The following is a 9,287-nucleotide window of genomic DNA, read 5'->3' as shown; positions in this document are numbered from 1 at the left end:
GAGTGTGAGTGAGGGAAGAAGGACACAGACAGGAGATGAACTCTGTCCCAGCATCTTGTCTGGGCTGGGGATACACCTAGGATTTAATTTCTGAAGGAGGCCCCTAAGCGGACCAATGCGGAAGGGCCTGGTTTCCCCAGCAGCCACTTGCCTTCTTTCTATTTGGCACAACTGTGTTCAAATCACTTTTGTTTTCTCCTTCCCTCTGTGTGGGATGAGGACATCTTCCTGGCTTCACCCCCATAGACTCCAGGGAGTGTGGGATTGAGTAGGCACCTGGGTAGCTCTTACTCAAACAGCCTTATTTGGTTCTCAAAAAGCCCAGTGAGGTGGCCAAGGCAGGTATTATTTTGTGCAGTGGTCTCTATAGACCTATTATGTGTGATGGTCACTTTCTCAATGCAGTGGGTAGTACATGCAAAGCACTCGGCATGGTGCCTGCACATAGTGGGTGATTTACTAATGGTAGCGAGTATTACTCTCATCATCCCTTCATACAGATGGGGACACTGAGGCTAGAAACAGGTTAAGCAACTCACTGAGATCCACAGAGTCAGTAAGAACTTGGACTCTATCACCCAGGGCTGTGTTTGGCTTCTTATGATAGCAACACGACAGTAGTGGCTTAACCAAAGAGTGGGCTATTTTGCCCACATAACCACGAGTCCAGAGGTGGACATTCCACGTTGGCAAAGCAGTTCCCTGATGTCATTGGGATCCCAGGTCCTCCTGTCTTTCTCCTCTTCCATCCTTAGCATGTTGCAGGATAGATGCTCCACAGCTCTTCACATCTTCAAAAAGGTATGAAAGAGAAGGAGGGGAAGGTAGAAGAGGCAGGGCCTGAAGCAAGAAGGTAAAACACTCCCAGAAATCCCTAGGAGAATACCACTGCAGCATCCCCAGTTGCAAGGGAGTTGGGAGGGGCGAATACTTTTTACTGGGCACATTACTGCTTCAGAAGGAGTTCTGCCTGTGAGAGGGGAGAGGGGAATGGACTTTGGGTGGTAACTAGTAATGCTGGCCAATCACGGCTCCTCTTAGCCTCCTGCCTCTGGTGCCATGTGGCTCCCTCTCTCCCAGTCAGCTTGGACGTTGCCTTCTTGGATCCAAAGTGCACATCCTTTTGGTCCATCATCCAGCATATGCCCCTGCAGTTAACTTGGCTGGACAGTGACTGTATGTAGGGCTCCTTGTCCTTGAGGGCTAATGATGCTCCCTGTGTGCTTGGCATCTGCTGAGGGGACACAGAGTGGGGGGCCTGGGACAGGGCTTCATTCAGTCATATTTCTTCCTGTATTGGCATCCAGGGTGGCTGTCCCTCTTGCAGGATGAGTGAGATATCCTAAGCAATGGAGACCTTTTGGAGCCTGTCTTTGAGGCTTTAGGGACAGCTCATTTATCAGCTGTGAACGTTTTCTTGAAGCACTGATTGAGGAGGCCTGTCAGCTGCAAGATCTATAACCTTATCTCAAGAATGACCCATGTGTGCAGCACCATAAATCTTCCCAAGCTGCAAACTGGGAGGTGGAGGCAGGTAAGATTTGGCATTGGCCTTTTGAAGGCAATTTCCCCAACCCACTTGTCCTCCAGGAGGTCCTCATTTCGTGGTGGCCCACCGAGGAGCATCTGTGCTGTGCTGAGCTGGAGGAGGTCATGAAAGGGATATATGCAGTCTGGTTGCCACAGGGCTGTCCTAGGTGAGGCTTCGACTCCAGCCCTGGCTATGGAGCAGGAGGGAGAATGTCTGAGCTGGGGAGGTCTGGGTGTTCCTGCTCTGGGTGAGGAGGAGTGCAGCAGCGTGGAGAGGGTGGGGGGAGAATCACCCAGAAGATCTAATCTCAAAGTATGGTGTGACAATATTGCATAACAATCAAGACTCAGGCTCTGAGTTGGACAGTGTGGGTTTAAAGCCCTGCCCACTAGTTGCTACCAGTGTGACCCTGGCAATAAAGCCAGGCCCTCCCCCAGTCAGCATGGCACTGCACAGGGAGGGCATCTGCTCGTCCAGGGAGCTAACAGACCTCTTGAGGGCCTGCTCTGGCTCTGAGCCTGACCTCCACCTTCCCACTACAGCCCAGATATGAGGTGAGGGGACCCACAGGGGGAAGGCGAGGCTACAGAGGGTACTCCAAATGCACTTTCCAGCCACAGATCCATCATTTTAATGTAGCCTGACCTCTTATTTGAATGATTAGCTAAGGAATGGTCTGACTTCATGCCTGTGACTTCTGCAGAGCCCTCATAAGGAAGCCCATAAAACCATACCCGGGAAGCCAGAGGAAGCTTGCACATGTCTCAGAGAGGGTGGTTTGATTTCCAGCAGCTTCTAGAAGAAATTTTCTGCTGGGACCTGGGAAACTGCTGGGTACCAGGATCATGTGAGTGCATGAGGATTAGCCCTGGTGGGCTCAGGGAGCCCAGGTGGAGATGGTGGGGTGAGTGAGAGGACTGGGCTTTGCTGTGGTGCTGACAACACAACACAGGGTGCTGAAGTGGGCTCCAGACTCTGGGGTGGCATCAGTGGAGCCCTCCCTGCTGGCCTGGGGCTCCTGTACACAGGAAGCCCTGTGCAGGAGCTCACTCTCCTGAGCAGTCCCTGGTTAGTCACTGGCTTCTCTGGGCTGCTTCTGTGCTTTGCATAAATTCAATGCATATCAACTCATCCCACACATATTTATTGAGCTCTTTCTAGATGTCAGGCTTTGCATCAAATCCTCATGGGGTTCATGCTGAGTTGTGCCAAGTAATGAAGGAATTCTAATATAGTCTGGTCACCATAAGCATAGGAAAGTAAAGGGGCCTGTGGATGCACACAGAAGGGTCAGGGAAGGTGTCCTGGTAGAAGTGATGATAAGCTAAGACCCTACTTTGATGAATGATGGATGTGAGCTGGGTGAAGAGGTAGAAGGAGACATTGAGGACAAAGAATAGCAAGTGCAGAGGCCCAGAGGCTAGAGAGATGGCCTTTTTGAGAAAGTTTAGGATGGCTGGGTGGTAGAGTATAACAGGAATGTACAGAGATGAGGCTGGAGAGGTGTGCAGGAGCCATATCACCAAAGGACTTGAAACCATGGGGATGGTCATTCTTTTTTTTTATGTCAATGGGAGAGCATTGGAAGTGCCTTGTGTTGGATTCTTCCCCCTACCCGCCCCCCCCCCCCCCCGCCCACACACATCCCAAATACTCTGAGAAGCTATGCTGCTCATTACTAGTGAGTGCTCTTAGCAATAATACCCATGGAGGAGAGATGGAAACAGAGGGAGCAGAGGGAGATGTTGACCCATAATGCAGTTGCAGCAGAGGCCTCGGCCAATCACTGGGGAGCTCTGGAGCTGGGGTGGCTTTTCATACTGTCCTGAGTTGACACAAAGGAGTACTAGCTTTTGTATCTAAAAAAAAAAAGTAAATTGAACTTCATCAAAATTAAAAACTGTGTGCTTCAAATGATACCATCAAGTGAAAGACAACCCACAGAATAGGAGAACATATTTGCAAATATATATCTGATAAAGATCTAGCATTCAGAATATATAAAGAATTTTTACAACTGAACAATAAAAAGATAAATGACCCAATTTAAAAATGAGCGCAGGATTTGAATAGATAGTTCTTCAAAAAGTTATACAAATGACTAATAAGCACATGAAAAGATGCTCACCATCCTTAGCCATCAGGGTAATGTAAATAAAAACTATAATGAGATATCACTTCATACCCATGAGCATGGCTATATTAAAAAAGACAGTAACAGGTATTGGCCAGGATGTGGAGAAATTAGGACCCTCATACATTCTTTGTGGAATGTATAACCTCTTTGGTAGTTCTTCAAAAAGTTAAACAACCATAGAGTTACCATATGTTTCAGTAATCTCACTTCTTGGTATATACCCCCCAAAATTGAAAACATATGTCTGAACAAAAACTTGTACATGGATGTTCATAGCAGCATTATTCCTACTGGTTCAAAAGCAGAAACCTCAATGTTCATTAGCTGACGAATGAATGACCATTTAAAAAATGAAGTTCTGATACATGCTACAACATGAATGAACATTGAAAACATTATGCTGAGGGAAAGAAGCCAGACACAAAGACCACAGTATGTATAGTTTCATTTATATGAAATTCATTCATAGGCAATTCCATAGGGACATACAGTAGATTAGTGTTTGCAAGAGTTTGGGGGAGAGGGGAACAGGGAGTGACTGCTAAGGGGATGAGGTGTCTGGAGTATATTTTGGGGTGATGAAATGTTCTGGAATTGGATAGTGACGATGGCTATACATCTTTATGAATATATTAAACCCCACGGAATTGTACTTTAAAAGGTGAGCTTTTATGGAATGTGAATTATAACTCAAGAAAAAAGGTCATTTTATATGCATGCCCTCACCCTCTCCCATATGGGTGATATAACCTTAGGTGCAACAGCTCCCTTCGGTAGACAGAAACTTCTGGGGAGGGGCTCAGCTGCGAGCTGTTAGCAGAAAGCCCCCAGGAGGCTGGGGGATGAGGGCCTCCAGGGCCCCGGGTGACACACCACAGCCTCCGTTACAGAGGACTTTAAGGGTGGAGGTGGCACAGGGTTTACCCTGGAGTTCAACCTTCATGACAGCCCTGAGGCAGGCATTATTATCCCCCTTTCCACACAAGTGAACTGAAGTTCAGAGGGGGTTCAACGACTTGTCAGGGTCTTGGTAGCCAGTGGAAATTTTAACAGGAGCGTGAGCTCTTATCTATCAGAGGCGGGCAGCCATGACCTTTGCTGATTCTGTGCTGTTTTGTGCTCATTCACTTACAGATTTGTTTCCCCTGAAAAATTAATTGGATTGAAAGTAGGGACCATGTCTGAATAGATCCTTAGTACCTAGTACACGGCGTGAAGAAGGTGTTTAGAAATGTTTGTTAAAAAGTTCCCTTTTTTCTAAGAAGTTCCCTTTCTAACTCCCAAAGACACCGTGCCCCTGCTCACATTCAGCAAGGGCATTTTTCTCCAAGTCACAGCAAAAAATTAATGGAAGGAACAGAATGTCCTCCTTTTTAAGCCTGTTTTTTTTTTTTTAAATACAAATTTTTGCTTATACTTTGACAACTTGTTTGTACTAAAATTGTGTATCAGAAGGCATCTTATTTATCAAAAATTTGAAGACTTATCTTCACTAATATTTCAGTTTTCTGTCAGATGCTCCCATACCTACTAAACACATTCCCTTGAAGACATGGGGAGTTATGGATTGCAAGGAAATTGAAGTCAGAGCTGATGGAGATGCAGTTTGACTGATGTTTCTCCCCCATCCCCACCCCCACCCAGGCTTCCCCATGAATCTGCCTCCTCAAGGCTGATGGAGGATCAGGGACATTATCCTTGACATGTATGCCACCCACACCTCCAGTCAGCGCTATTTCAAGGCCCCAGTGGCTGCCTCTTGCGTGCACCCTGACTGGAGGTGGAAGGGGTGTTGATAGGTGCACCTGGTTACCTTTGGGGAGACTGGGAGGAGGGGCATAGGTGGGGCGGCTAGCTGGCACTTTTCAGACTGGGTGGCTGTGGGTGATTTTCTAGAACGCAAGAGTACCCTGGGTGCACATGTCACTCTGCTTATTTTAGTCTGAAGTTTCATCCTTAGAGGATTTTGATGCTGTTAAAGCGATAGCACCCCTGCCTGTCAAAGTCAGCAGCCTCGGTGGTTGTGCCTGTTGGAGGGAGAATGCCCGAACGAAGGGCACTGGGGACCTCAGGGAGGGGAAACGGGGCTGAATAGTGTTGAAGAGTGAGGCCCCAGGGACACGCTGTCTGGGTCACAATCCTGGCTCTGCTGCTTATAGGCCATGGGGCCTTGGCACCATCTCTCCGAGTTTGTTCCCTCATCCTTGAAATGGGGGTAATAGTGATTCTCAACCATATGGTTGTTGGAAGGAATAAGCGAGGCGGTACTTTATGGCAGGCATACGTGGAAACACAGTCATTTGAACACAGACAATGCAGCCTCAGTTTCTCTAACAGGGCTCTGATTTTCCTCCCACTTGCTGGCTAAAATTGAGGGAAAACCCTTCAATTTTAGTTTAATCTGGTAAATTTAGTCTTACCTAAAAATTTAAACAATTTCTTTAGTGAGTTCCCAACCTCTCACATCTGGTTTCCTTTACTCCTACCCAGGAAGGATCTAAGGATGTAAGGGGTCCTCATGGCACTAGAGATATGGTCCTTGACTAGTCAGCGTTCAGTTGCAGAGAGAGGGACATACAACAGGATGTTTAGTGGCTTATGCAATTGTTGGGGAGAGGTAAAGAAACAGACTCCACGCTGCTGTGGCTCTCAGAGCTGTGCTGTAGAGCTCGGCTGCCAGGACAGTGCTGTCTCCGCCCCAGGCAGGAAGCTGCAGAATCAGAAATAGCCGTCCCAGCTCCTGGCCAGACAATGCCCGCTCTGCCATAATCCACACCAGGAACATGGGCACCTGCCTCTTGCCCCAGACCCTTAGAACCCAATCCCTGTTTGCTTCCGTGCATCTTATTAGCAGAACCTAAATCCCACCCCAAATCCCTAGCTGCAAATCAGTTTGGGAAATGTAGTTTTTAGCCTTTCAGCCCCTGCACTACAGAAAGGGTGTTAGAATGCCTGTTGAGTTACCAGTCCTCATTATTTGTGGCATTCCTTTCATTTGTCTACTCAACATCCGTATGTACCTTTCTTTCCATATGTTTAAACAACTACAGCAACAACTTGCTCTTTTTTAACCTGCAAAAATTAAAATGTGCCTACCTTTTGTCCCTACAGGGGAAGCCCCAAATTTCATCAGTCATTGCAACTCTAGGTGACGGTATTCCTCTTCTAGTTCAGTGACAATTCTGCCTTGATATCATATAACCTGAAGCCTAAACAGTTAACCACAGTATGTAGTAAAGGCTATATGAAGTGGTAAAAAGGAGAGAAAAGGGATAATTGGGTTGTGCGTGATTGCTTTTATGCAGATATGTATGTATGTATGTATGTAGTGTATGTCATGTAATATTCACATGCACACACATATATGTTAGTTTTTTCTGCATAACTAAGTACTTCAAAACTTAGTGGCTTAAAACAATTAGCATTTGTTTTTTTCACCATTCTGTGGGTTCCTTGGCAGGTCTAGTCTGGTGGGGTTTGGCTGGTCTCTGCTGGGATGCTCAGTCATCTGGCAGGCCAGCTGGTGGCCGGGTGATCTAGGATGGCATCATTCAAATAGCTGGTGGCTGGCAGGTTGTTGGGGGATGTCTCATTTCCAGCAGGTTACTGCCTCCTTGATCCCATGTTATTCTCAGAGTTTCAGGCACAGTAAGCGGTCAAGCCCAAGTGGCAAACACTCTCAAGTCTTTGTTTATATCACGTTTGCTAATGTCCCATTGGCCAAAGCAAGTCACATGCTTTGTGACTCAAGGCATAGAGAAATAGACTCCACCTTTTGTTGGGGAATGATTGCCATGTATTTCAATATATATGTTCACCAAGACAGACCTATGGGGGCCATAAAACAAGCCCCAATAAATTTAAAAGGATTGAAATAGAGTACATTCTCTGACTGCCATGGAAGTAAGTTGGAAATCAATAATAATAGCATACCTAGAGGGCGGGGAACAAATATGTGGAAATTAAATCAAAGTCCTTATGGGGCTTAGAGGAGGCTGACAGGAGCCTGTCTTCACTTTTCTTCAGCTACAACCTGTTGCCACATTTGCAGATCCCCCCCCCGCCCCCAATTTCTAAGGACAACTGTGATCAAAACAGCTATTTGTTAAGGTGTTGTATTAGCATTTTCCAGAGAAACAGAATGAAAAGGATATATGTATCTCATAGAAACTGGCTTATATGGCTATAGAAGCTGAGAAATCCAGCAATTTGCTGATGTTACTTAGTCCTAGTCCCGAAGTATGAGAATTAGGAGGGCCTATGGTGTACTAGTAAGTTCCAGTCTGAGCCCAAAAGTTGAAAACCTGGAATGCCAAAGTCAAAGGCAGGAGAAGAAGGATGTCTCAGCTCAAACAGAGAATGCAACTACCCCACCCCCTGCCTTTTGGTTCCATTCAGGCCCTCAATGGATTGGATGACACCCACCCACACACACTGTTGAGAATGACCTTCTTTACTGAGTTCAGCTTTCTGGGCATCCCTTAGCCCAGTCAAGTTAGCACAAAATTAACCATCACAGAGGCCTCTCATCATGTCCTGATTGTCCAAGCTTGGTTCCTCCACTTCCTCCCAAACCGTGCCTTTTCACCAAGCACTACACATGGGGACCTCCTTCCCCTGAGTAGGGCCTCCCTCCCCGCTGAGCAGGGCCTCCCTCCCCGCTGAGCAGGACCTCTCCTTCTCCTGAGCAGTGTCTGTTCTGAGGCCACCCCTTCTTGCTTCAGCAATGTTGAGCAGAATCTCCTCATTATTCTTGGTCTTCCTAAGTAGCTGGAAAATTAGCACAGAATCTAGTGATATCAAAAGCATATCACGAGAGCCCTTAGGTATCCTATTCTGAGCCCAAGGCAGGCAGCACTGATCAATTATGACGCTGCTCAGTAGCCCCTGCAGGGCACGGTAAGGCAGCCCCTGCTAATCAGTCTGAGTTGGCACCAGTGATGAACCTGATTTTTTATCACACTTTTAAGCCCGTGCCCTGTGTTCCTCTGCCTGGGGCAACCCTAATATATTGTTCTGATACTCCAGGTAAGAGGTGCAAGGCAGAAAATCCTATGTCTTAGAAAGATGGTATAATTGTCAAAAGAGCATAACAAGAACAAGTCCTGGTCCCTTCCCCCCCCCCCCCAAGTAGTGTGAAATTTGCAATGTTTCTCAAGTTGGAAGAATTTTTTAAAATTACCATAAGCAGTGTTATGTGGGGGAGACTTAATATCAAACTGCCTGTGCCCTCCCCAAAGCATTTTTTTCCACATAAAAAGCTGTCTTCCAGCCTTATTGCCACATCTTAGAGAGATCCTAGAAGCTTTCCCTTTGCCTGTGAAAGGAATTTCAAAGATTTTAAAAGTCACTTCTGTCCCATAACTTAAGAAAATACCTTGCTTGCACACCAGAGGCCCCTCTTTGATTTGGAAATACAAATAGTTTAATAGCTACCAGCTGTTGAATTTCTTCTGCATGCCAGGCACTCCCTGAATGATTTATCTCCATCAGCTCATCTATCCCTCACAACAGTCCCCAGAGCCTAGTATTAGCATCCCCATCTTACTGGTGATGAAACGGCCCAGAGTGGCCAAGTAATTTGTCCAAAATTCACAGCTAGGAAATGGCAGAATTAGG

This window comes from Cnephaeus nilssonii, assembly GCF_951640355.1.
Source record: "Cnephaeus nilssonii genome assembly, chromosome: 5".
In the NCBI taxonomy this organism is placed as follows: Eukaryota; Metazoa; Chordata; class Mammalia; order Chiroptera; family Vespertilionidae; genus Cnephaeus; species Cnephaeus nilssonii.
Note: the sequence above shows the minus strand (reverse complement) of the source record.